Genomic DNA, 27,745 nt, shown 5'->3' with positions numbered 1-27,745 from the left:
TTTAAACCAAATACATATTTTTTCTAGCTGTAACTTCAGAGGAATAAAGCACCTTGAACCCAATCATCATCATGATAGAAAATTTTCTAGGAGAATTAACCATTTCCACTTGTCTGGCTGCTGGCTCTTTAAGAAGCAGCTTTTTTTCCAGCTGTCTTTGACTCCTACCTTAGAATGTGAGGCACCTCAAGTTAGCCTCCTCTGTGTAAACCACAATTGGCAGGACTGCCAGCAAGATAACGCCTTTTTACCATTTTTTTTTAACATAAAACATAAAAACAACCAATCATTCAGCCAAACAAAACAATAGACAACATGAATTGACACACATATAGACAAGTTTTGGTGCACCAAAGACCGTACAATAGACAACGAGGGAACTTGATGTCCCAAAAGATCCAAATATCTTAACCTGAACTAAGGAGATCTCCAGTAGGTTTCAGAGAGAAAACAGGACGTCTCCCGTTTTCTTCTCCTTTCCAGGAGAGTTTTGAAATAGCTTCTAACCATTATTATTATTATTATTATTATTATTATTATTTTTGATACCACGTCCTACACATGGAAAAACTGCTTTTCTGTAACCTGCTTTTTCTCTTGTTTAAGATTTAATAAGGGGGAAGGAGGATGCCTAGTTGAACACACACACCTGTGGAGAGGGATGGGAGAAGAGTCCAGGTCTTACATGCTGCCCATGAGCAGTTTTTCTCTGGCCGCCTCAGCAGCAGTCTCTGACTTCTACCTGCATGGGTCTCCCCTGTCCATTTTTGCCTAGTCCCTGTCCATGGAGATAGCCCTGGGAGAGCATTTGTTGAGCAATAACCTCATTGGGACTACACATAAGGACTTTCATTTGAGAAAGAATGTCTCTTCCCCAGAGGTTAACAGGCAGACCAGGAACCACGAAGGGCTGAGTAGAGCCAGTATTTCCCTCTGTCCTCCCAAGTCAGCAACTTTGAGCTCTGGAGAGTATTTTTTTGATTGTCCAATCCCCTGCAGATGGATCAGAGAGGCTTGCAATAGGCCAAGCAGGGGGCCAAGCACATTGCGAGATCACAGTAGAATCGGCACCTGAGTCTAAGATGCCCTCAAAGCTTTTACCATTTATTTTAAGGCTGAGTATAGGACGATCTCTAGTGATTGCCTGGACCCAGTTAAGGTCTGAGGGACTTGGCTGAGAGGAGCCACGCTGCATGCCTATCGCCGGGTATAGGGTGGCGGGCCACGTGGAGGGGCTTGTTTTGGCTCTGGCTTTTTCTAGGCATTTGACTTTGAAATAAATCTTGAAGTTAGAATGACCATTTGTCCCTCGTAGCTCCTTTAAGAGGACTGCTTGCTCTCTGCAGCTTTTCTCCTCCAAGTTGGCTTTCTCCCCAGGGGTTCTCTAAACTTAATGACATATCAGCAAGGGATGGGTTCCTCAGGAGCGGAGGATAAAGAGAAGTTACAGGAGCGGATGGTGGGGACTCAGACCTGTCTATAACGACCAAGGAAGGTTTTGGAGAGTTCTTTTTACGGGAAAGCAAGGTCACAGAAGCTGCCTGAGACAAAGGGCGGAGGCAATATTCAGCAGGGTCCTCGTTCGCACTCTGAATGAGCCTCCAGTAACTAAAGAATGTATCAGACATTGGTTCACCTGTACCTGTTTTTAAAATCTTATTAATTTCTTTACCAACCTTATCTCAAGTTAGCGGGTGAATGTCAGGTCCACTTAAAATTAACCAAGGACATTTCTCATGACAAAACAAAAGAACTTAATTAAATCTTTTTTCTTAACTCTTACTCCTCTCTCCCTGAATGATTGCTTGATCTCTCCTATGAATCAAGCCTCTTTAGCCTCTTTTTTTTTCCCCCAATGACAATCGGACGACAATGTTTGGCCACTCACCTGCCCCTCCAGCGACGCACGAGCGATGCGGTCTGTGGGGTCCTTGATTCCTTTTCCCGGGATTTCTCCTCCGTCGTCCGGTAGTTGACCGTACTTCGGGTCCCTGGTTCGGGCGCCACTGTAACCCGTCCCGCGGGTCAGTTATTCCAGGGTTCCGAAGGGGTGCTACCTGTGGGTCAAAAGGGGGGGAGAGAGACGGAGGCCAAGCACCAAGAAAGACAGAGTCAATCTGGGTTTTGTCAAAGCCTCGTTTATTGTTCTGGGGTACCCAGGTTTTAAGGTTTCCAGGAGGGGAGTACCCCAAGGTAAGGACAAAGAGGGGCAGAGGTATTCCTGGCATTTACGACAGGAGATGAGAAGGTCATCTGATGAAGATACCCGGAGTCAGCGATGTTGACGCAGGCAGGATCATTCTGCAGTAATCTCGAGACAATGGCTAAACAAATACCCATTGGAGAGGCTCTTGTTTGCTTTTCTCAGGGCTTTAGCCCTGTCAACCAAAGTGAGGGTCTCTCTAATGGCTTCCCACAGTCAGGTTTGGGGGCTACTTCTTGGGACTGTAGCTGGGACCTACAGAAGACAGGGAATAAGGTCTTTAGTTTTAGGGGTCTAGTCGCCATTATACCTGAGAAACAGGAGATAGAGTGGGGTGTCACAGTGAATCGAGAGAAGTCTGACACCAGGCTATTCTAGTGCCATCCTTTGTGACACTGAATGACTCCTTTTCCACCTCTGCTGCAACATGACAGGGAGGTGCCACTTCCCTAGCAAGTTGCTGTGAGGGTCTGGGATGCATACACATTTAGGATGTCTACTCTGTGTCAGCATGGGTTATGACCTGTTGGAGCAGCAATCTTTCCTCCTGTGCTATAGGTGTTGGCTTTCTAAATTCTAGGAGGTAAAGGTGTGTGGAAATGTCACCGAATAGAAAACACTCAACAGATGTGTTTGTGCCCCGGCCCCCATGCAGGAGGGCGGGAGCAAGGCAAGGGAAGTGAGGGAAGAGAGAGGCCACGTGAGTAATTATGACAGGCATAGAAACCGGAGCCAGTTCACTAGTGTTCCAGAGCAGTCTGGACACAGCTGTGTATGATGGCTAGCGCTGGGATCCCATGAGACCCAAGAAAGAAGCCAAAAGCTGTAGGATTGTGGGGTGCCATTTATGCCTGGACCATTGCCCAGGACTGGGGTCGGAAAAGGGCACATATATATTGTTCAGGACAAACATGATTTCATCTAAACTGGAGTGTTTCCTGGTTTTACCTGAACCTAACATGAGCAAGCACATCCCTGATGCTGGGGCCCATTGCACATCTCCACACACAATTCTAGTGGCCTTGTCTGTTTAGAATGTGCTGGGAAGCCATGCGAGCAAATCCCACTAAGGTGGGATTGGGCAGTCGCAGGGCTATGACTCAGGACAGCTGTGCTCAGGTCCTGCTGAGTGCACACACTGGAAACGTATCCACCCGGGAGCCCTGGAGCTTCGGCAAGCTCCCTCCTAGGGCCTCCACCTCCTCTTTAGTGAACAAGGATGATAACTGTATGTGACTCACAGAGTTCAATAAGAGCTTTACACTCAGCTGAGTACTCTCTCTCTCCTCTCCACTGTGTGTGTGTGTGTGTGTGTGTGTGTGTGTGTCACAGAAGCATACATCTGGAGGCCAAGTCATCCCTAAGGAGCTATCCATCTTGTGTTTTGAGAAGTCTCTCCCTAGCATGGGGCTCTTTGGCTTATCTAGGCTGGTTGGCCAGCGAGCCTGTATGTCTCTCCTCTCTTTTGTCCAGGATGGGGATTTCAATCATGCACTATAGCCCTTTATGTGGCTTCTGGGGTTCAAACCCTAGTCCTCATGCTGTGCACCAAGCACTTCATTGACTGAATAACTCCCTAGGCCTCACTTAATCTCTAAACAGATTCATCATAGAGCATGGCAGAGAGGACATACCTGATTATGTGACTCTCCACCACCACCACCACCACCACCATCACCACAACCATCACCACTATCACCAGCAGCAGCAGCAGCAGCAGCAGCAGCACCACCACCACCACCAGCAGCAGCAGCACCATCACCACCATCACCACCACCATTGCCACCACCACCACCACCACCACTATCATCACCATCACTACCACCACCACCATCATCACCATTACCACCACTACCACCCTCACCATCAACACTACCACCACTACCACCACCACCATTACCAGCACTATCACTACCACCATTACCACCATCACCACCACCATTGCCATCACCACCACCACCATCACCACTATCATCACCATCACTACCACCACCACCATCATCACCATTACCACTACCACCACCCTCACTATCACCACTACCACTATTACCAGCACTATCACCACCACCATCACCACTATCACCACCACCATTGCCACCACCACCACTATCATCACCATCACTACCACCACCACCATCATCACCATTACCACCACCACCACCCTCACCATCAACACTACCACCACTACCACCACCACCATTACCAGCACTATCACCACCACCATTACCACTATCACCACCACCATTGCCACCACCACCACCACCACCACCACCACCACTATCATTACCATCACTACCACCACCACCATCATCACCATTACCACCACCACCACCCTCACCATCAACACTACCACCACTACCACCACCACCACCACCCTCACTATCACCACTACCACCACCACCATCACCAGCACTATCACCACCACCATCACCACCATCACCATTGCTACTGCCACAAGACTGAATGATTTGGAAAAAGAAGGGAGGGAGTGTTATTTAAATACTTTTGGGCTATTGCTACCCAAAGCTTGCTTCCTCAAAGCCCCCCTACTACTCATTCATACATTTACAAGGTTTTGCTCTGCAGGACAGCTTTCTCCTGGTCTCACCCACAATCACCAGTGACTTCCCTTCAACTGTGGAGTCAGACATGACCTGTGGCTGGTAGCTGATGATGGTGCTAGCTGTTGCTTGCTGTCTGTCCAACAAGGATGCTCCTGTCTCTTACTAGAGTGGCCCTCAGCCTCACGGAGGCCCCTTCAGGTTTCCATATGTGGAGGTGTCGAGGGGGTCGAGAGAGCAGGGACTTAAGCTAACTGAAGTTGAGCTTGGAACTCCCACAGTGACACTGCTTCTTTTCCTGGTGTGACAGCAGGTGACAAGCTGCCCCAGACCTGAGGAACCAGGCTACCTCTTGTCGGGAGGAGCAGAGCAAGTCCCACTCCAAATAGCTGTTCACACCGAGGTGGGAGAGAGCTTTGTGTGTGGCTTCACTAGCAGCCCTTGACTAGCAGGACTTATATTTTGAGGACCCTGTTAATGGGCAGCGACATGAGCTTTGGCAAACATTATCTATCCAGCAATGCCAGCAGCCTAGGGAAGTGACGGCTTTGCTTCGACACTAGGAATAGTCAGCTAAACTGACTTTCATGTAGGAACCATGAAAACCTTGGTGATGAGAAGAGTTCTGTAGCACTCTGGGGCCAAGAGAAGGTGTTAAGGATTGTGGGGATACTGTCAGTGAACTGTGCTGCAGTGAGAATGTACCTACAGTCTTTCTTGTGTGGGTGAGTAGAGTCACACCAAATGGCAGGATTGAGAAATCGTGTTGACTTTCACTTATGTGTGCACCAGCTGGGGCATTGGGGTCTCATGATACCTGAAAAGCATTGAGTAGATTTCCTGGGGGGTGGGGTGGGGAATGTGAGGATAGTCTCCACTATCAGGTGAACTAGAATGATCTAGCCATAGCCTGCCTCAGGGAGCCTACTGTTAAATGTCACAAAGCAATGGGAGCAAGTCACCATGGAATATAATCTGTAAAGATTTTCCTCTTTTTAAACTGAATACCTAAGGTATCTTTTTTTTTTAATTTTATTTTATTTTTACCAGTTAGAAAGCTAACAGGTACACTAGTTCAGGCCAGGACCGCTGCCAGAGACAATCTGTGGCAGTCTGGAGGGGCTCCTAGGTATAGACATTCTGTAGAGGATACTGCTGTGCAGGGAAGCAGGAGGAAGATGAATGATAAATCCCATTAATGGCAGAGCACAGGTTTTCATGGTCTCTACTCTAAGATGAAACGAATGGACTTTCAGGGCCAGTCAGGCTCAGTGGACAGCAGCAGTTTTAAGCCCAGGGTTGCCAGGCAGCTGAGGAGAAGCTTTGAGTAGCAAACCAATCTCATGTGGTGTAGGGGAACCGTTCTAGATCCAGTGTGGAAAAGAGGTTTTTTTGCACAGGGGACGTGAGAGACCTTGCTACCTAGCTGGGATGGCAGTCCGGGTGGCGACTGATTTGCTTGGTTTCTCCCATAAATCAAAGAGGCAGAATGAGTGGAGGAAGGACGGAGGCACACCCCTTGATGGAGGGGCCATCTGTCTCCGTAGCAAACTTGGAAGATGGGGTGAAGCAAAGGCGGAAGCAAAGCATCATTTGTCTTCAGCGATGAACGGGAAGAAAGCTGACAGAATGTTATGAAAGGGCTTTGACAGGTTTTTACAGGGAATAAGAAGAATTGGTCTTGTGTGATATTAAGCAGAATTGAAACAGGATGGATTAAAATTAAGCTGAAAAAACTAAAACAGTTATCCGAGACCTGGGGGTGAATCATCCGACTGTCTTACTGCAGAAACGCCATCCTCTCCCCACTGCAGGTGAACTCTGAGGACCCTAGTATTTAGGATGCTTTTCTGTCTCAGAGAAGAGGTTTCATCTATCCTAGTTGACTGCCTCATCATCTCAGGCCTGGGCGTACCAGCCTTGAGATGGTGGTTTCATGGGGTCAGGACACAGGGGTAGGGTGCAGTGTGAGGAGGGGGTCTCCAGGGATGGACTGGGAAGATCCCAGCACTAAATTCTTGTGGTCACACTGAATGTGACCACAGGCTCAGCCTCAGATCTTCCTTGAAGCTAATGTCCACACTGTGGCTCAGGCATGGTCAACCTGTCCCATGAACGAGCCACTTTGACCTTTGCTCACAGACATCACAAGCACTGTTGAGACAGCTGTGATGAAGGGTGAGGAGGTGGCACCCAGTCCTGAGTGTGGGGATGGAGTCGGGTCTGAAGTCCACAGGCAGGCTTGCTGTTGCGTCTGCTTGGTCTATTCAGAGCCGCATTCCTGGGTGAGGGCGGGGATCTTTGTCTTTAAGCATCCTTTACTATTCTGAGAGTTGAGATTAAGGCACTTCCCACCTCTGGCTTCCATGCAGTGGACTTAATGTAACTTGAAAACGCTGTAAGTGGGAAACGCTGAGACTCTACCTAACTACAGAACACCTAGCTTAGCAGTGTGTGCCTTAGTGCAGGGTACCTGGATGCCCTTGTGCCCCGGAGACAACTGGGAGCTGAGTTTGTTTCTGATGCTGGGCAGGGAAGGAGGACCGTAGCACCTGTCACTAGCCTGAAGAAGGTCAGCAATCAATTCAATATTTGCTTTGGCAGGATATTAGTTTAAAAATCCAAAGTCCAGTCACCATGATACCATCTGTGATAGCTAGATGGGTTTTCCTGTCTGAGAGACTGAAATAAGATTTCCATCCCAATCAGAGCTCTGGACAAGTGTGTGTGTGTGTGTGTGTGTGTGTGTGTGTGTGTGTGAGAGAGAGAGAGAGAGAGAGAGAGAGAGAGAGAGAGAGAGAGAGAGAGGGAGCATGCCCCCTATCCCCCACCTCATCTGTACTTTTTAAGGGCAAATTTGTATAGTGTCTTCTGCTTCTTCTGGTAGGGGTTGTTTCCCAGTTCTTCTCTTTGTCCAGGACACAAATTGTGCAGAACTCAGGCAAATGCCAGACATGTGACCTAGGCTCCCAGTTGGGTGTGATGGACCCAGAGTGAGACTCACTCAGGGACCACCCTAGCTCTGGCTCTGTTCCCTGGGGTTTCTTTCCAGTGGGGGCTTGAACCAGCCCTGGGCAGCCACACATCAAGCTGCCTCTCATCTGTCTCCCTGGACTAGGGCCAGACTCCCGCTCTCACCATGAGCTCTGCTAGGCAGCCAGAGCGGCGTGGCCTCTAATGTAAGAGGCTTTGCTACAAGCTTTTCCTCTCTCTCGTCCCGTCTAGGCAGCATGGTCACAGAAGTGAATTTAAGCAGGGGATCCCCGGAGATTAGCACTATAGCTCACAGCCACACAGCAGGCTGTGAACATGTTTGCATGACCTTATAGGAAGCACCAGGATGAGGAGCAAGCCCGAGGGTAGTTCTGTACCTACTCTTTCAGAAAGGCTACAGTTCAGGAGTGTCTGATATGCACAGATCAAAGCTACTGCCCACGCAAGAGGACCCTGAGGAGGTTGCGTGTTGTTTAAAGTTCTTAAAAATGCCTGGCATTTTGAGATTTACAAAGCTTCTGTTGGCTTTTCTAAAAGCTTCGTGAGAGGGGGAACTGGAAAAATGGGCTAAGATGTATTAGGGGATAAACTGAGTTGGTACTGGTGACAGAACTGACTCAAAGATGAGCTTGGAACAAAGATGAGGAAGCTGATCACTGCAGGGAGGTTGAAGCGTTACCCAGTCATGGTTCAATCAGCACTGCCTCTGATTGTCAAGGCTCTGGGGTGTACAGTGAGCAGCCCTGTACACTCCTGTGCTCTAGGGAGAGAGGGGAACATCTGTGTCCAAGAGAGGTGGGTGGTCCTGATTCTCAGTTCTGCACCATAGCATACAGGGCATCATCCCTCCAGAATCCACTTTCCTGGATCTGCTTCTGGTTTCCACTGCGTCTAAAGTGTCTCCTGAATCCTGTAGACACATGCAGGGCATTTAAAGGCTATAAACACTTAGGAGACTATAAAACAGTCATGTAAAAGCCATCATAACCTTCTAGTCTTCCGGGCCTGGGCGAGCCCGGGGCAGCTTGCTCACTGTGGGGCAACTCCTGTGGAACTGATCATTGTCACAGTTGCCCTTTGAGATGGACATTTTCAGGCCTTCCCCATGTCATTCTTCGAGAGAGGATAATGCAGGAGGGTCATTGCATGGGATGCCATTGATTCCCATCTCTCAGGAGCACAGGCATCCTTTGGGCTGGGCCCACGTGAGTCCCTGCCGCACATGGCTTTGGTCTTCATTTCATGTGCTCACTTTCCTTGCTGCTCTAACAAGGAGCCCACAGCGAATCTCACTTTTCATCTCTTTTGCTTCCAGTTCAGGCTTCTGTCATCACCAGGCTAGGAGACAGCTGAGGAGTCTGAGTTCTTGTTTCTCAAAAGCACCCATGCTGCATTGAGTCAAGCAATGAAGGGTTAGTACACTTGCCTCACAAAACAGCATGCTTATGCCTAAGTAGATTGTTGGGTTTGGGATAAAGAAGTGTTTACCTAACTTCTAACTTTGTGATGGCACACATCTTAGTTTGAAAAAAAAATGACTGCTGGTCAATAAGTCAGAGGCGTGGCCCACATCTATAGACTTTGTGTAGGTGAAGGCCTTCCTCTTTATTGAACAAGATGATGATTCTGGAGTTCCCAGCTTCTGGTATGTTGGAAGTCTTAATGAATAACCTTGGATGAACTATGATCTAAGTAGCTACAGTAGTTTGAATGAAAATGGCCCCCATAGGCTCATGGGGATAGCATTACTTGAAAACATTAGAACTTGTGGCCTTGGGTCTGGAGAGATGGCTCAGTGGTTAAGAGCACCGACTGCTCTTCCAGAGGTCCTGAGTTCAATTCCCAGCAACCACATGGTAGCTCACAACCATCCTTAATGAGATCTGACTCCCTCTTCTGGAGTGTCTGAAGACAGCTACAGTGCACTTACATATAATAATAAATAAATCTTTTTTTTAAAAAGAGAACTTGTGGCCTTGTAAGAGTAGGTGTGGCCTTTGTGGAGGATGTTTGTCACTTGGGCGGGGCTTCGAGGTTTCAGAAGCTCAGGCCAGGCCCAGTGTCACTCTCTTCCTGCTGCCTGCTGGTCCAGATGGAGAGCTCTCAGCTCCTTCTCCAGCACACTGTCCACTGAGTGTTTCCTGCCATGATGATAATGAACTACAACTCTGAACTGTAAGCCAACCAATGAAATGTTTTCCTTCATACGAATTGCTATTAAAAAAGATTAGTTGCTATGGTCATGGTGTCTCTTCACAGACACTAAGAGAGTCGTACTCTGACCATGGCACTATTATGAATTAAGTCTTATTTGGAAAGCCTCGATTTTTATATTTATAAAAGTATCAGTGTATTGAAAATCTCATTTTGCCAAGACTTAAAAAATAGAGTTAATGGGAAAGTGCACATGTTTCTAGTCACCAAGCATTTAGCCATCAGTGTGTGGTTTCTGATGGGGGATGGGCTGTGGTCCTTCATGGTTCAGAAAACATTTGTATGCCTATGGCGTTATGAGAGCCCATCTCTTCTTCATTTCTTTCTGCATCCTCTGTCAGAAGTCCTGCTGGGGTGTTTGCCTTGTTGATATCTCCCCACCAGTCCCTTCCCTCACACCAGGTGCTTTCTAGCTTGGCTCAGACGGTGGCAACGCCTCCACCACACCACAAGCCACCAACCCACTGCGCACCAGTGCAAGGTCTTTGCTTTGCCTGACAGTAATAACCCCCTTTGTGGCTTCTCCGTCATTGAGACACAGACATAACCAATTGTACAATTTATCATGGTCTGACTTGTAATAAAAAATGATCAGAAATTGGAACAACATCCAGTTGTGTTACTCGAACAATGGTACAGTGCACTCGTGAACCACTCTTTCATGTTCCCTGAGTGCCGAGAGCTGTGTGGACTGAGGACTGTCTGTGGATGTGAGGACCCAGTGAGGAAGGAGCTGTGGATGATAGCTTTTGGGAAGATAACCCTGGGGGAAGGTAAAATGCCAAATCCAGAAGCCCCTACAGCTTTACAATCTCAGCTCTGTTCACGCACAGCCCCGGGAAGGCAGACTCAGTGCTCATTTCAATCTGTTTTCTCAAGTGTCTCAGAGGGGCACCTGACACTTGGGCGGCAGGGAAAGGCGAAACAGCTTTGAAAGCATCTGCCATACAGACTTAGATGAGCTTCCGGAGGTCTCATGTCTGCATTTCGGAACCACTGATCATAGCTGCCCCCGTAAGGCTGCCGGCCTGAGGATGAGCATGTAGGGACATTTGTCCCCACAGCAGTTCCTGCACATTCCCAGGGAAGCCTCTGTTTTTCTGTCCTCATCTGTGTCCCTACAAGGGCCTGATCCTGCCTGCATAAAACACTTCGTGAACAACAAAGGTGATTTGTCATCTGTCCCACGTGCTCTCTGGGAACCCAGAGCCCAGCTGCAGCTGGCTGCCGTAGCTGTCATGTGCATGAGTGTATATATGCATGCACAGAGATGCATATGTGTGCCCACAGAGAACTTGTTTACCCTTGCTCTTAAGTGTTGAATGCCCTTGCTTCACTGGTTTAGGACCCTCCTGTGATGCACATCTAGTGGAAGAAACATGAACACTGTCCCAGGGCCTTTTGTGACCGAGTTTTATTTCTGACTTAATGAGATCCACTGAATTCAATCATCATGTGTCTCATGAACACTTGCCATTTATAGATGGCTATAAATGCTATGTCTCTTAATATCGTTTTGAGTCCCATGTGTTAATTTCAGCTGTGTGTTTGTGGGCCCCTTGAAGGACTTTGCACTCACTCTGGGAGAGGAATGGGGCTGGTCTCATGGTCCTGCCAAGGGGCACAGAGCTGGAGTCAGTGGTGACACTGCACAGAGACTGCCAGGAGAGACTCCTGGGCTGGGGAGGAGTTGGGCAGTGCAGGTGAACCAGCATCCAGGAGGAGGCCCTACCCGAGCTGGACTGAGGGCTTGGGAGATTGCAATTAGTAGTTCAAAGGTTGAGGCAGGAAGCCTGGAAGGCTGCACAGAGAGGGGGATAAGCATCTATGGATGGAGATCTGCAAGGAAGACTCTGGCTTTGAGGAGTGGGGTTCCCGGGCCAGCCTTGAACAATGGCCATCAGCTCTACTGATGTGCAGCTGCCTCCTACTCCCTGATACCAGAGCTCTGGTTCTCACTCCCAGACGGCAGTGGAAGTGAGGTTGCCTTGTCTCTCCTGCCAACCCTGGTCCTGCGCATTGCTTAAAGCACTCCACATATCTGATGCACAGACAGATGGATGGACAGACGGATGAATGGACGGACAGACAGACATCTGTTCCTGGCCACTCTTTCCCTCTGCACTGATCTGGCTGGCGGAGGGAGGAGAGACCTCAGAACAATTCCTGAATGAGGAAATATAAAACATGAACTAAAATGAAGGAGTAGGAAATGTGAGAGGCAGGCGGGATCAGAGGAAGGACTGTGAACTGAGGGAGGGCACTCAGCTCGCAAAGCTGGGAATCTGTTCCTGGTGCAGGGAGAGTGAGGGTGATGCAGGAGGGCAGATGTCTCTTGGGCTTAGAAACTTGGTTCTTTCAATTCATGTAGCCTTTTCTTTAGATCATAACTATGGTGTCCCCGCCTGAGGGCATGGGCACTTTGCTGGCTGTCTGCTTTTAAATCAATGGAGGTCTCAATTTCATTTCAACATTTATGTTTATTTGTACTTTTAAGACAGGATTTCACTTTGTACTCCAGGATTGCCTTGAAGTCATGGCAATGCTCCTGCCCCAGCCTACCCAGGGCTGGGATTATAGATTCTCATTGATAGGTTATGGCTCAGGCATTGTTCTTTAGTTGATGGACATTTGAATTCATGTTTGGCAGTTAGGAGGGTTTAAGTTACCGGACTAACCATATTAAACCTTCCAGAAAGACACATCAAGGGAACACACCTGGGGGACTTAACAGTCACCACTCTTGACTCGAGCATGGCTCAGCCTTCTCTGGGGCCAGGTTTTCCAGGGGCCGAAGTCCCCAGGCCCCTTGTTGCACAGTCACAGCTTCTCTGTGGGGTCCATAGGTCTGTCCACACGCTAATGTCTGTCCTCTCCCTACACCTGGTCCCTCCCCCTTTCCTGATTCCTAGGACTTCCCTGCCACCTTCCTGGCTTGCAGGACCCCAGCTCCCAAGGCCAGGTCATGGTTCGGTCCTCACCTTGTCCCCAGTGTCTGCCCTGCCAAACATGGCTCCGGAGCCAGGGGTCACTCTGCTCATCTCTGACTGCAGGCCCTGTGCCTTAGACATTTGTAAGGCGGCAGGTTGTGACAGAAACCCACTTTGACGAGGACAAGATAAAGTCACTCTTCAATAACAGGGCTCAAGCTGGGTATGGTGGCACATGCCTGTGATCCTATAACTCAGGACATGGGTTGGGAGGAACAGAAGTTCAAAACTATCCTCCTAAGTAAGGAGGTCAAGGCTAGCCTGGGCTACTGAGCACCTGCCTCAAACGCCAAGCAAACAGGGTCTTAGTCACCAAGCCTGCAACCTTCTCTACCTTGCCAATCTCCCCACAACCTTGGATTGACTCTGTATTTCCAATTCTCAGGTCACAAGCTGAATGGCCACCACTTACTTTCTAGACAAGCCACAAGGTTCCCCATCCCTCCCTACCCCGAAGGACACCTCATAAAATACATGGGAGCTTGGAGACTGTCATCCCTCCAAGACTTGCTAAGCCTGACCGTGCTTCTGGAAACCTCTACTTGGATGCTCTGCCTTCTGCCCCTGTTCCCTGAGAGTTCCCTTCCTCTCTCCAGCTAGAAGCTCTTGCTGGGAACACTGGCAACCTCTTCCTAGGCCCACTCCACCCCATCCTATCTCTAGACTCTCTGGCTGCTTTTCCAGGCTTGCTTTACACACACATCCAAGCACCTAACCACTGAGCTACATCCCCAGCCATTTTTTTTTTTTTTGGCACGTCTTAGTTACTCAAGCTGGCCTCGAACTCATAATCTTCCTGCCTTATCTTCCACTCCTGGGATTATAGGCCAAGCCACAAAGCTGTGGTTAAAAATGTTTTGTATAGACGACTGTCCTTTTCGCTCCCCTCCGTTCCCATTGTGGTGGCTCTTACTGGGGTGGAGCAGAGACCCAGATTCCCATCATCGCCAGCCTCTGAGTTCCAGTGCTGACTATGGAATCCTTGGCTTTTTTCCCTCTCTTGCTCCTCTGACCATAAGGGCTGAGGCAGGCAGCTTGGTGGGGTGTCATCTCCAAGAAGGAACTCCAGGGCTACATGACCTGTAGTTGGTCCAGCAGATCCCCCTCTTGGGGGTCCTATCCCTGAATTACCAGCTCCTATAGTTTGTTAGAGGCTCACAACTTTGCCTTACAAGTAACCACAGCCCCAGTGAGTGAGACCTGACTCAGGTTGGAGTGATGCTGAGACAGACCCTCCAGACCCCTTGTGGCCCCCAGTCTCCAAGGCCCCCCAGCTCAGGATCACACTGCCCAGAGTGTGTTTCTTCACATGCCTGTTCAGACTGTGTTGCCATCTCCAGGTTGGGCCTGACCCAGTTCCACTTCTCCTCCTTCCTCCAGCCTCCTGCCCCAGGGTGCTCCACAAACCTCTCCACCCACTTCTGCTGGCACCACGCCCTCCTTTCCTTGTTAGCAGTGGAAAAACATGAATAGAACATGCCAAGCACCAGACTCTGTGCTTGCCTCAGGTGGCATCAGTTGGTGTCCTGTATCATCACTATTGTCACTGTCCTATGACCTCTTCAAGTTGGGCAGGTCCACATTTGAGTCCTTTCACCCTCCTTTGCTGTGACTCTCAAGCAAGACGCACCCTTTTCATGAACATCAGGTTCTCATCGAGAGTCAGGAATTATTAAATTTCCGTGTATTGATGCTTGGCTGTGACCAACCAAAAATAGCGGCCCGTGTAAGAGTTCTAATACTTAGAGGCTTCAGAGAATGCCAGGCCCAGTTCCCACTGCAACAGGCAGTACCCTGGCTACCATCCAGAAAGCAGCTTCCTCACAGATCCCCATGCACCGAACTCCATGGGTTCCTGGGGAGTTAATGCACGCAAAGTGGTTTGTAAATGCTCAAGTACTCTGAAATGTTTATGATGATTATTGCTAATTAAAATTTAGGACAGCCTGGAGAGAGGCAGATGTGAGCTTCAGGTCTGCACGCCTTCTGAGGGCCTTTTAGAGACCTGCGTGAGAAAGCTGTGTGTGTAAAGAGAGCCTGTGAATGACACGGACCTCCTCATCCTGCCTCCTCACCCAGCTCTGGGATGTGCGATGAGTGGTTACTCCGGACACTTTGTTTCCGTTTATCTTCAATGCTGGTGCCTGCCAACTACGAGGTTCTGCGCTAACAGAGACAGCTGACCTCCCAGCAGGAAGGGACAGTCGAGTTACTAACTTGTGGAGCATCGCTATGGCTCTTTGCAAAGGGAGCATGGAGTTAATCTTTGCTTCTTTCCTGGCAGTATTAACTCATAGGAAGGCGATAAAGAGAGGGTCCTTCTTGCCCACGTTCGTGTAACCAGTGGGCTGCGCATCCTCTTTGGCTTCTTCCTGCTAATACTCTGGGCTCCACGAGCCTTGTCCGCATGGACCTGTCTGCCTTGCAGACACACTAAGATCTGAGGTGGGTTAGCTGGCCTGTCATCTTCCACGTTTGCACTTCCTCTATATTTCTATCCCTCCCTATGGCACATCAGATGGGGATCTGAGCCCTGAGAGATCCCTCAGCTCTGCTGCCCTGCGTCTCCTCCCAGATCTCAGATCTCACCAATGGCTTTTCCCAAGGACTGGAGGACATGCTCGCCTCATGGAGGAACAATGGAAAGTGCCGTCTGAGAAGCCCCAAGCCTCCCTCGAGCCTTGAGTGAGCCTGTGGCACCTGGGGGTCTCTTTCCCACCCCAGGCAGGGGATGTGTTTGGCCCATGTGTCTCAGCCTTGGCTGCATGGGAGGAAAGTCAAAGCTTCATCAGATAGGATGTCCGAGTCCTGCTGGACACTCTGCCCATCTGGCCTGCAAAGATACGGTTGATGCTTTCAGAAATCTCTCAAAGCAGGAGTCGTCGGCATGCTGCTAGGCATAGACGCCCCCAGTAAGCTAACCACAAAAGACTGTTGTGAAGGCAGATAAATTAAACTGAGGCCACAGGAGCTGTCTAGTAGGTTCTTTAGGGCACCCTTGGGATGAGCAGGCAGTAAGTATTCATTTTCACGAGCCAGCTGGGGTGTGCTCTGCTCGCTCCTCCCCCTTTTGCTCCCCCTCCCACAGTCAAGCACCCCAAGTTAAACATCGCAAGTCAAATCTGAATCTAGCACAGCCCCAGTGCCATGTCCCATCCAGAGTGCAGTCCTGGGTCAGGAATGTGGCTCAGGAGCAGGATGACCCCATCTCTATTCCAGAAGCCCGATTCTCTCCTCCTGTGACTTCGAACCAATTGCTCAGTTCCCCAGGACCCCACCAAACCTTACTGAAGTCCAGAGTCTGCTGGACTCTTAATGAGCCATGCCTTCCTCAGATGTATAATAATTGGGTGTTGTGGTGACCTATGAGAGGGTATCCCCTCTTTCACTTGTGGTTGAACTCTGGGGTCTCCTTTGGGGGCTTTCCCTGACAACAAGACTAACCATGTGGTTTCTTCCTCACATGCTGCCTGTTCCCTCCAGGCCTCTCCCTCAGGGGCACAACCCATTTGTTCTTAGTCATCATTTGTGTCCCTCTAGTCCCGGCTCTCTGATGAATGGCCGGCGGCCTCTCTTTGCACACTGTATGATTTTGCTGCTGCTGCCCTGCGCCTGGGCTTCTGCCAGGCTGCAGTGATTTATGGGAGTTGGTAGAGGCCCAGTGACTCCCAGTGACCTGTGCAAAGCAGGGCTTGTGGTGATCGCAGCTGAAATGCTGGGATGCTCGATAATTAAATACCTTGCTGGGGCTGGGTGTGGGCTTTCCAGCCGCAAGAATGAAACACTGTAGGTCTCCGGGGAGCCTGAGCGGAGGCTGCCAACACTCCGGCTTTAGCAGCTTAAGGTTGTTCTTCGTGGATGGGTCACTAACATTTGTGTTGTTGTTGGTGGTTTTCTTTTTATTTCTCCCTTTTAGTTTAGTTCTGTTTGTTTTCTGTTTGTTTGGATTTGATTTTTCAGCCTCGTTTTCCTTTGTGGTACGTACAGCTCAGGCTCACGGATGTATTTGGGTTTAAATGGATGATTGTCTAGTGTTTGCAACCTCAGCCTGGTAGAGCAGGGCTGTGTGAGGAGGCTGTGTGCCAGCAACAATCAGGACATCTCATTCTGATTTCTCCTTCCTTTAAGGTCCCTGGGGTGGAGAGAGATGGCTGGTGCTCTCAGGGACACCTGGGCTGCAGAGGAAAGGTAGATCTGGATTCCAGGGCTGATCTGCCTGCCCGCTCCTAGTTGGATGACCCTGAGCCTTGCTTATCCATCTAGAACTGGAGGCTGGGCTTAATACGGATTACATTAGAGAATTTTGTGGGATAATGTGTGGCTACCAGCAGCAAATTCGTGTGTGTGTGTGTGTGTGTGTGTGTGTGTGTGTGTGTGTGTGTGTTTGCGCGCACATGTGCATGTGCATGGCCTGGAAATGCCTGTTTGGCTAAATCCTTTTCTGGCTAATTCTAGCCCTGGCCTTGCATTCTCTAGTCTGTGGACCAGAGAGGCTTTGGGGCCATGCCACACCCCCTAGCCAGCCTCTACTGCAACCTTAGCTGGCCAGCACAGCTCTCCTGTGGCCTCAGGCACCTGCCTCTGCAGGGCGCACACCCCAGTGGTTTTCTGTGTGCTTCTCGGGAGTTCCTTGTTTGTTGTTACAGGAGCGACTTCCATCTCCACCTGGACACTAACGTCTCTGCCTAGCTTTTGGCCCCTCTCCCCGTGCACTAACCTGCATGCACATTCTGACTTCAGCCTGTCTGTGTGTCTGGAGGAATCCAAGCTGTGACAGTTGGAAGGAGGAGTTACTTTTGCCTTACAGCGCTATTGCCTGGAAGGTGTCCTGGCTCTCCTTGGTGTCTCAGAAGCCAGTGCGTCCTTTAGCTTGAGGGAGGCGACCACATATTGGTCTTGTCCCTGCTTTGTTGTCCACAGTGGGTGGAGCTTGAATGCTTGGCTGTGTCGAGTGGCATGGCTCCACCCCTCTCAAAGATGATTGGTTGGCAGTCAGGACTCTGCCGACTACCGAGCCAATCAGAACCCTTGCACGATAAGTCTTTCTCAACTACCTAACTCCAAAGTTATTGGAGCTGGCAGGCATTCAGAGAGAAAAAGAGCCACAGCCCAGAGAAAGAAGGTGGAGTGGTAGGAACCTGTGGGACAGGACCCAGTCACAGTCTGAAAGCCTAACTCCACTCAAGGTGGTAGTCCGTCCTCCCCTGAGATTACTTAGCATCTCTTTTGGAAAGGCCAGGTTTTCCTGGGCAACTTAAGTTTAGATTCTTTCACAGGTGGCCACATTGGATGTATATAAATGTTACTGGTGTTACCTGGGGTGGGGTGGGGATGTGGTTCCAGGGCTAGCATGTGCCTGGAGGGTTAGTTAGTGTGGCCCGTCCGGTAGGAGCTTTCAGGAAGAAGAGGAGAGAGGATGAATGGAAATTCAGACACCTTCTCCGGGCTTTTTTGGTACCACCCCGATCCCCCCCACCCCCTGGCTGCCTTCTATTTTATAGAATCACTGTCTCGGACTTGCTCGCATCTCCTGGAGTATTGTCTAATGGTTACAAAGTGGCTGCTGCCTCTGCAGGCTTCACATCAATTGGGGCTATTCCTTTCTGACAGGAGGATTTCTTTGTTCTACATTCTAGATAGGAGGCGACTGGGAAAGGAGTCTGGAAATAGCCGTAGGTCAGCACACGGAATGTGTCTTTTCCTGGTACTGACACAACATTCAGCACTGGAAAGTGCAAGGGCTCCGAATGGCAGAAACTGGACAGGACTATACCTCAGGGTATGGGGCTGGGGCAGAGTGTGGACGCAGTGACAGCCCCAGCTTAGTGGTGGGAGGAGCTGCCTCTGACCTCACTCTCTGGAACTGCCAGACTGGCTATTGCCTGGCAGGAGTCAGGGTAGCCAGACTGGAAGTGGGTGAGAGGCTGTACTTACCCAGGTTTGATATGGCTGCCAAGTATAGAACGTAAAGTGACCGGGTCGGTGACAGACAGTCTCAGGATTCTGGAGTGTGTCCTTGTAGGACTGGGAATGGTGAAGTGGCACCGGTTTCTGACTTTCAATATTTTGTGTGTAACTTTTATTTGCAAATGGGAAGATTTCAAGCTGTGTCACTCAGGTGCATAAAACAAGCACCCAAAATAGACCACAAATGGATTCTTTCAGTGCCATAGGAGGCAACACTGTTGAACAAGCGGAAGGTGTAAATGTCACTGCTCAGGGTCCCTCAAGTAGGTCCACTGGCACTGGGACAGAAGAAGTCATAGTTAATGTCTGCAGCTATCAAAAGCTTCCAGTTTCAAAACCTCAGATTTAAGTGATGTGTGTTTATTATAGGGGGAAAAATATAGACAAGCCAGTGAGAAGAAAACTGAAATTTATAAATACAAAATCACTGTTAGCTTTTTGGCCTGTGTGTATGTTCCCTTGTAATATTTATGGCCATAATCAATACCCAGCATTATGAGCTGCGGTTGTCTGATCTCAAAGCCATTCTCCCTGTGGTCAGCGCAGTCTTCATAAACTTCACCTCTCATGGTTGCATAACAGAAAGCTTTCTTGACCCCTGTGACTCAGCATTGGGCTGTCTAATCTATAATAATACCGTGCTGGTTGTTATTATTTATGAATCTGCCTTTGTAGAAAGAAGCCTATTTCTGGGAGATTTGTCCTAAGAGACATCTATACTTCATGCCTACGGCTGGTTCAAAAATGTCACCCTGGGCTGGGAGTGAACTTATAAACCCGGGGCTGGAGGAAGCCTGCTTTGTGTGTGCATTTCCTTAGTGGCTGCAGGTTTGCTCATAATGTCCATGGACAATTTATTGCCTCGTTTCTAGAGGGAATTGATCTGCCTCTGCCCCAGTGTAATGTAATGAGATTCAGAGCCCCGCCTCCAGGACAGACCCATCAATTAAAGCTGAGCAGGGAGAACAGGAGAGTGGAAACAGAAGCATGAATCACGCTATTGATACACAGATTAGAGCACGCAGAGAAAAAGAGCACCCTCTCTTTATCGTTTCTGTACCTCACTCTTCAAGAGAGCACCCACCTGGTTCACAGCATGAGCGCCCTCCCAGCGCACACCAGTGTGTCGACTCCACGACCCAGAACAGTCTCTGCAGGTTCGTGTTGTTCACAGAGTTGAGCTTCAGACCGTGTGCTGGGGAGTCCTGGCTCAGATCCCGGCTCAGACACTCATGGAGGACTCTGGAGTCAGCTTCTTCCTGTAGCCCTGTTGACTATAGAATATCACCCTCAGTTTGCATATGGGGAAACTGAGGAAGAATCTGCCCAAGGCCCTCAGGGTAATAAACTCGAAAGTCATCTTTATCTTCGATGCTTATACTGTCAGGGCCCTATGGAAGAGGCGGCCTTGGGGGGATGGCAGAAGACTCCCTGTGAGCACACCTTTCACGTCAGAATCAAACTGAATCCCCATCCTTCTTCCTTAAGAACCTACACCTCCGTCATGCAGGCTGTCCAGTTCCAGGCAATCTTAAGCTGCTTACCCTGCACTCCCCATTCATCTAAATTGGAGGATTAGAAACCCTAATAAAGGCTTTCTGCTGCTGCTCCTGCCTCCTGTCTGACCTGGTGCACCCCATGCACCTCTCCTCCTTTGGGGAGCCATGGGTAATGTATGCCTTCTCAGCCTGCTGCCTCTGTGCCTGTGACGCTCCCCTTAGCTGATTAAAACTCCTGGGCACTTTGCTGTCATGACTCTGCTATAAGAGCACATGTGTTTTCTTGGAAAATTAGAAGAGGTATAATAAAATACCTTTTGCATTGTTCTCCATAGAGTTATATTTGATGCGGTTATAAAAAATGTTTTACTCAAGAAGGTTTCACTCTATCAACTTCTGAAATACTGTTTTCTTTTGTTCCTTCATGAGCTCGTTCATTCCCTTATGCATATAGCCTTCCCAAATGCGTGCACCCACACATATGCATGCATAGAGGGCTGCTCCGCTGGCATCTCGTGTGTGTGTGCGTGTGTGTGTGTGTGTGTGTGTGTAGTGTATGTGTGTGTGTGCATTAGTCTGTGTGTAGTGTGTCTGTGTGTGTGAGTCTGTGTGTATGTGTGTAGTGTGTGTGTTAGTCTGTGTGTATGTGTGTGTGTAGTATGTGTGTGTTAGTCTGTGTGTATGTGTGTTAGTCTGTGTGTATGTGTGTGTGTGTAGTATGTGTGTGTTAGTCTGTGTGTGTATGTGTGCATGTTAGTCTGTGTGTAGTGTGTCTGTGTGTGTGAGTCTGTGTGTAGTGTGTCTGTGTGTGTGTGAATCTGTGTGTAGTGTGTCTGTGTGCATCTCTCTCTCTCTCTTTCTCTCTGTGTGTATAGTGTGTATGTGTGTATGTGTAGTGTGTCTTACCAAGCCTCCAGTCACATGGATGGCTCTGCACCAACAGTGATTACAGTTTTAGGTCAGACCTCACCCGAGAGCCAGTGACTAGGCCTGTGTTGGCTCTGCCTGTGGCTCTCTTTTGTGCCAGGGTCCAAGAGCAGCAAGTGACCCATGATCCTGTGACAGTGAAACAGATTACCTCAGTAGGTGGGCAGTCAATGGCTGCCTTTCTGATGCTGTCTCCATTTAGAAGAAACAAAGGGCAGGCAGGCAGAGCATCTTTAACTGTGCTTCTCATGGTGTCTTTAGAGGGACTTTTCTCTGCAAACGATCCCCAGGTGGCATGTGGAATGGTCTTTCCAAGCCTTCACACCCATCTTGACACCCTCACTTAAAAAAAACCAAACGATTTATTTATTTGTTTTACTTAAGTACACTGTCGGCATCTTCAGATACACCAGAAGAGGTCATCGGATCCCATTACAGATGGTTGTGAGCCACCATGTGGTTGCTGGGAACTGAACTCAGGACCTCTGGAAGGGCAGTTGGAGCTCTTAACTGCTGAGCCATCTCTCTAGCCCAGCACAGCTCAATGTAATTTTTCTCAAGGACTAGTCTCCTAAAAGTAAGAGTTGGCTAATGGGGCAGCTTCCTTGACATAGGTGGTAAGCTGCCCATCTAAAGATAGACCCAAGGAAGGCTGAAGCAACCACACCTCCAAGATGGCCCAGCCAGCAGGCTCTGGCTGTAAGAAATTGTTGATTACAGTGCGTAATTCAGCCCGAGGTGCACTTAGCGTTCATCAGAGTCACAGGTAGGCCGGAGCTGCGCCCCCTCCCCTCGCGGCTGGCAGCTCTTTCTCTCAGGTCGGAAAGTTACAGGTCTGCCAACTGACTGAGCCCAGCATCAGAGCTGTGTTCTAAGCCAATAGGATAGAGAATCTGGAAATCGGGCAAGTGCTGCCTGTGAGAGAGAGGGCAAGCATCTCTTTAGACTAGGACAAAAACAAAAACCAAGAACCACTGTTGTGCGCCAAATCAGCATGCAGGTAATTTTCCCCCTTTTTTTTCTGTACTGGTGTTCCTTTCTTCAGAATTGTATATTAAAACTGTTTGTTTTCCACTAGTCTCTTACATTTGTTATCATCTTATTTCTGACACGGCTTTGAGAAAGACCAGTGAATCTCCAACTTCAGCACATAGAGGGGGAAGAAGAAACAGGTGGGCTGTAGGACTGCCTGCTGGACGAGTGGGTGGAGGGCTCTACTGCGGTCACAGATGGTGGGCGGAGCCAGATGTCAGCTGATTGGTCAAGAGCAGCCTGCAGGTATGGACTTCATTTTGTTTCCTCTTGAACCCCCCAAAGAGCTTCCTGCCCATGACTTCCATTACATGGAAGTGTGGATTCAACTCAGCTCTCACCCTGAAGGGGAAATAATAGGCCATTTATTCTGAGCCAAATTCAGGTTGCCCCAGATAACACATTTCTCCATGGAAGCAGTGTCGTGAGCTTCTGTAGTCACAGAATTAAAAAAAAAAATCCACAATCAAAGCATCAAATATATTGGTGGGAACAATGGGTAGACTGGGTACAGCCAGGCAGGGCAGTCTCTGATGTAGGTCTCAGATGCGATCTGAAGACAATCTTAGCTGGCTTTTGGGTTGATAACAATTTGGTCCATTAAGTAAAAACATCCCAAAAGGTTTTCCCTGACAGTCACACAGATGTTAGATCAGACACAGAGGTGGGCAAAACATGGCATGGTTTTTTTCTGGGTGCTTATGCGTCAGAGGAATTCTGGGTATATGTGAGCCAGAGGTAGGATGGAAAGGGTGGGGCTGGAGAATCCCAAAGTGACTTTGAGTTTGGCTATTACTCTTGCTGTCTGGGGGCTTGTTTCTATGTACTGCCTATGTACAGATGACTCTGAGTGGTTCCAAAACAAGAACTGGTCTAATAACATACTTGAGAGTCACACCAACCCTGATTGCAGCTTAGTGCATACTAGAAATGCACGGATGTTTGAACAGAGGAGTTCGTGAGCGGTTGGAGCAGACTAGGTAGAGACTTAAATTTTGAGACCTTGTATTTCGGGCTGGGTAGGAATCATGCATCTTATATTTCATTTCCATCATTTGGCAGAAAAAATTCTGACTGTTGCCTAAGGACATATCTTGAAACCTGCCACCTCAAATAGGAGCCTCATTAAATCCATCTGGGTTTAGCTTGGCCTTGTTTAAGACCCTCCCTGTTCACACTTCCCTATGAGTGGTTTTTCCGGGGTTTCAATAGTGTTGTGTGAGTCTCCGTGTCTTGCTTAAGGCCACCAGCCCTGAGGTCTTCCAGGTCCCCTTCCAAGCTCCTAGAGTGACTGCTTCCTGTATGTGGGACTTGGCTATATGGACAAAATGGGGATAAAGATACAAGGGCATCTCGGGGATGACCAATAAGATGCTGGGTGTGGCAGCTGTCCAAGGTGAGACCAGGCCACGAAGGTGCCTGCAGTTGCAGCTTCTGGGCTGGCGTGCTTTGACCTGCTAATCTCCATCCTGGGACACTGGGCTGACTCGGACATAATGGGTTCCTAAAGTAGGGGTCTTTTCAGTTCTCTTGCACGGTCCTCCCTGGACTCCATGCTCCTCACGTTCATATCTCCATCACTGTTTCTAGGTGACAGTGTCCTGGATGTTACAAGAACCAATCCCCACCACCCAGCTGTGTGCAGAACCAGAGCTGACCAATCTAGAGCTGGCATTTGGGGTGCACTGGAAGGACGGGTGGAAATGAACAGTCTCAGCAGGCACAGAGGAGAGTGCAGCGTGCAGCTGAAACCCCAGTCCACCCAACTTGCTCATTTGCACCCTCTGCACACCTCTGGAGACCTCAGCCACAGTGGTCAGCAGGGAGTTCAGGCATGACCTGGAAGGGCTCAGGTTTTAAGAGACATCTGGGAGAAGCAGGCAGGGCTGGATGTCATGGGATGCTCTGTGCGTGAGGAGCTTGGCTGTGTCTCAGGGAAGTGAGAGGCAAGGTGGTTTGAGGCAAGGGAGTGACATCATCCTCTTTCTAGGAATTCTGGCTGCTATTGCGAATAGAGAGGGGCCAGCCTTGGAGCAGGAAGCTGTGCCTGGCAGGAAGTGGTAGCGGTGGGGCTGGAGATGGCAGTGTGGAAGAGAAAGGCAGGACAGAGTCCCCAAATCGTTCCCTCCCTCCCTTCTTAGTTTCCTCCCTCCTTTCCTCCTCCTCCCTCCCTCTTTCCCTCCCCCATTTCTCTCTCCCTCCTTCCTTTTCCCTTCCTTTCTTCACCCCCTCTTCCTTTCTCCTCTCCCTTTTCTTCCTTTTCCCTTTCCTCTCCTTGTTTTTGAGACAAGTTCTCACAATGTAGCTCAGAATGGCTGGAACTCACCATCTATTTAGCTCAAGTTACCCTTGAACTCATGGTACTCCTCCTGCCTGGGCTACTTTCCCAGGGCTGGGAGTCCAAATGTGAGATCCTGGCTGCTTTTAATCCATCAGCAGTTCAGGTCCCCCCCCCCCGCCCCCCACCTCCCCCAGGCTTCAGATTTGAGAGAGTCTGGAGGGTGGGGGAGCGGATGAAGCCTTCCCTAAGTTTGGCTTCTTTGATTGTCCCCACTGAAATACATGGCCTTGAGGTCTGGTGGCGCAATTGGTGTCAAGGGCACACACATCTGAGCAGCTCTCTTGTCAGGCTGCACTCTCTTGTGGAGGAGCTGTCTTCACAAGGGTCTGGCACTAAGTAGGACATAGATTACTGTCCCCATTTTTGGCCTCATTTCCTGGTACCCCAGGGTTTCTTCCTCCCCACCACGTGGTTGCCTTCCTCCACCACGGTCTGCTCACACAGTTGTTTTTTTTTTTTTCCTTGACTATGCCATGAGTCTGAAGCCTGGTCTCACGTTCAAGCATGCACAATGTCTTGGTGTACAGAATCATAATCTTAATGGTTGGAGGGACCTCAGTGGTCCCTGGATCAGTGTTTCCTCCCAATGCCGGAGTCCTCTTGACATTTGCAGCCACCATAGAGGAAGCTCTCTCCTTCCTACTTCCACCTGTCTGGAAGGTGTGGGAGGGAACGGGTGAGAACGGAATGAATGAATGAGTGAGCAGGTGAGAGCGAGTGTGTGGGTGAGAGCGAGCAGGTGAGAGAAAGTCAGTGAAGACCCGGTCACCGCGTGGGCACATGGTCAGTCCTTCTGGGCCCTCAGCTGGAGTCAATCTTCTTGGCCATGCCTGAACTTGTTGCCCCATTGACATTTCTTTCCACAGCCCTTTGTCACACAGTAGGGCCACAGATCCTGCTCTGTCGTTCAGGCCCCTGATCCTACTGTACCCGAGGGCCTTTGCACTCATTTCTGGGACCTTTTGCCCTGTTTCTTCCCATGGCTGGGTCTCTCTTGTCACTGGCATCTCAGATGTCATTGTCTCAGGTCTCTACTGACCATGCCGTCTAAAGGACTTCTTTCTCCACAGTTTTTATCTCTCTAATGAGTTCTGCATGATTTCCTCACATCTGTCTTTCAGTTTACTACATCTCTCTTTATCTTTGTATATCTTCTGTTTAACCTGCTGAGAGAGGTTTTATGTTACTCCATTTTTTTCTTTATAGGGGTGTGTGCATGCATGTGTGTGCACACACATTCTCTCTCTCTTCCACACACAGAGACGCACAGATACAGACAGACAGACACACACACACACACGCATCACACCACACCATACCAAATAACAGTTGTGAGTATTCTTATTTTAACATCCTTTCTAGACTCCAAAATTTCCCCCCAAAAACTGAACCTGTGAACATCTCATGTGGACTTTGGGTGTGATCCTATGGTATTCATTAATCTTGGGACAGTTGAGTGTATTTCTTGGTAAATACAAGAGCAATGGAGAATATAGGCATTAACCTTGTGTGAAATATAACTTGTCTTGAGCTTGATGTCACTCAACTCCTTCTGGGAGTGTTCTGTGCTCAGAATGGAAGCTGTCTCAATGCAGTGATACCCAGGTACCAGGTGCTGGGGTTTGAGGTGCAGAATATACAGGGGGAAAAGGAGTGTGGGGACCTCTGAACATGCAATTTTCTAGGATATACCTCATGGACAGAGTCCACAGAGATGTGAATGACTCTAGCACCTGAGCATGGCTGAAGATCCCCAGAGTCTTGATAGGAAGGGAATTCTGGCCCCAGAGATCCCACAAGGTCATGATTTGCACTGAGTTTATTTTTGTCTCTCTTGCTCCCTCCACCCCCAACATGTGATACAGCGCACAGGAAGAAAGCTATAAATACATCTTGAAAAGCAAAGCAGTCTAAAACCACCTACACACCACACACACACACACACACACACACACACACACACACACACACACACACACACCACGCACACTGTACAATGAAATCTACTGCAGGACAGGGCACTGAGGGTGCTGCTGGACTTGGCAGTCTCCTGAGGGACTGTGTGCTGCTGCTGCTGCTGCTGCTGCTGCTGCACAGCACCGTAGAGCCTCAGCATCACAGCAAAGGTGGCCTTGATGACATCAGCTGTGGGGCTGGCCGTGGGACTGCACGAAGATGCTCCGCTCTGGTGGGGTATCGCTTTCCAGGGGTCTCCCTCTGGGCTGTCACACTGCCCAGAGACTTGAGTGGATCCGGCAGCTTTTCCTGCAGGCTCGCTCCTCTTGGCAAGCTGAGCTCTCTGGCCTGAGTTTCCCAACCCCCACCCAGTCTACACTGCCTCCTGCCTCCTGGGTGTTCTCTGCATAGAAAACTCCTATGGGTCTCCAATATCCTAGATATCACCATCTTCAGATGGCCGTTCTTTCTTATTGTCCCTTTCTCTCTGAAGCCTCGTCATGTTCATGCCTGTGCTGGAGCTCCTCCAACAACCCTTGCTTCTTCTACCACACAACCCCTCTGTTCTCTGTTCTCACCACACTGGCTTCCCCCCTCAGGACCCTTGCTCGGGCTGTCTCGCAGTCTCCCCTCGTTTATGTTCCTGCTCTGCCACCTCCATGCTTCCTTCCTGGAATCTACAGTAACTGTCTTGTTTCACAGTTAGAATTGAGACACACACACACACACACACACACACACACACACACACACACACACCTTTCACTGTCTCCCCCAGCTCATTAGAACTGCCACTAGGCAGTCTGTAATCCTGGAGCCTGGCATTAGCCCGGGCAGGGGCCAGGGGCTGGTAACCATGCCGACTGTGTGCATGGGACTCAATTACATGACACTTCCATATGGTACTCACAGCTCACAGACACCTCCAATAAAGAAGCTGTTTTCTGGGAACACCAAGCAGCTTCTTTTCCTAGTGGGAACAGCTGGAGGAGTTGTCCAGAAGGCATGTGGAGGTACAGGGTGAGCCCCTAGCCACCCGAAGGCTGGCCCATCTGGACAGC

The 27,745-nt window shown here is 49.4% G+C and overlaps 1 protein-coding gene across 1 annotated transcript in view; it reads left to right on the top strand.

The window, feature by feature from the left end:
• Positions 1-27,745, top strand: part of C11H4orf50 (chromosome 11 C4orf50 homolog) — an 87,207-nt gene that overhangs the window by 55,289 nt on the left and 4,173 nt on the right. The gene's annotated exons all lie outside the window — the stretch shown is intronic.

The sequence above is a fragment of the Apodemus sylvaticus genome, chromosome 11, assembly GCF_947179515.1.
Source record: "Apodemus sylvaticus chromosome 11, mApoSyl1.1, whole genome shotgun sequence".
NCBI lineage: Eukaryota > Metazoa > Chordata > Mammalia > Rodentia > Muridae > Apodemus > Apodemus sylvaticus.
This window is presented reverse-complemented; position numbering and strand designations above follow the sequence as displayed.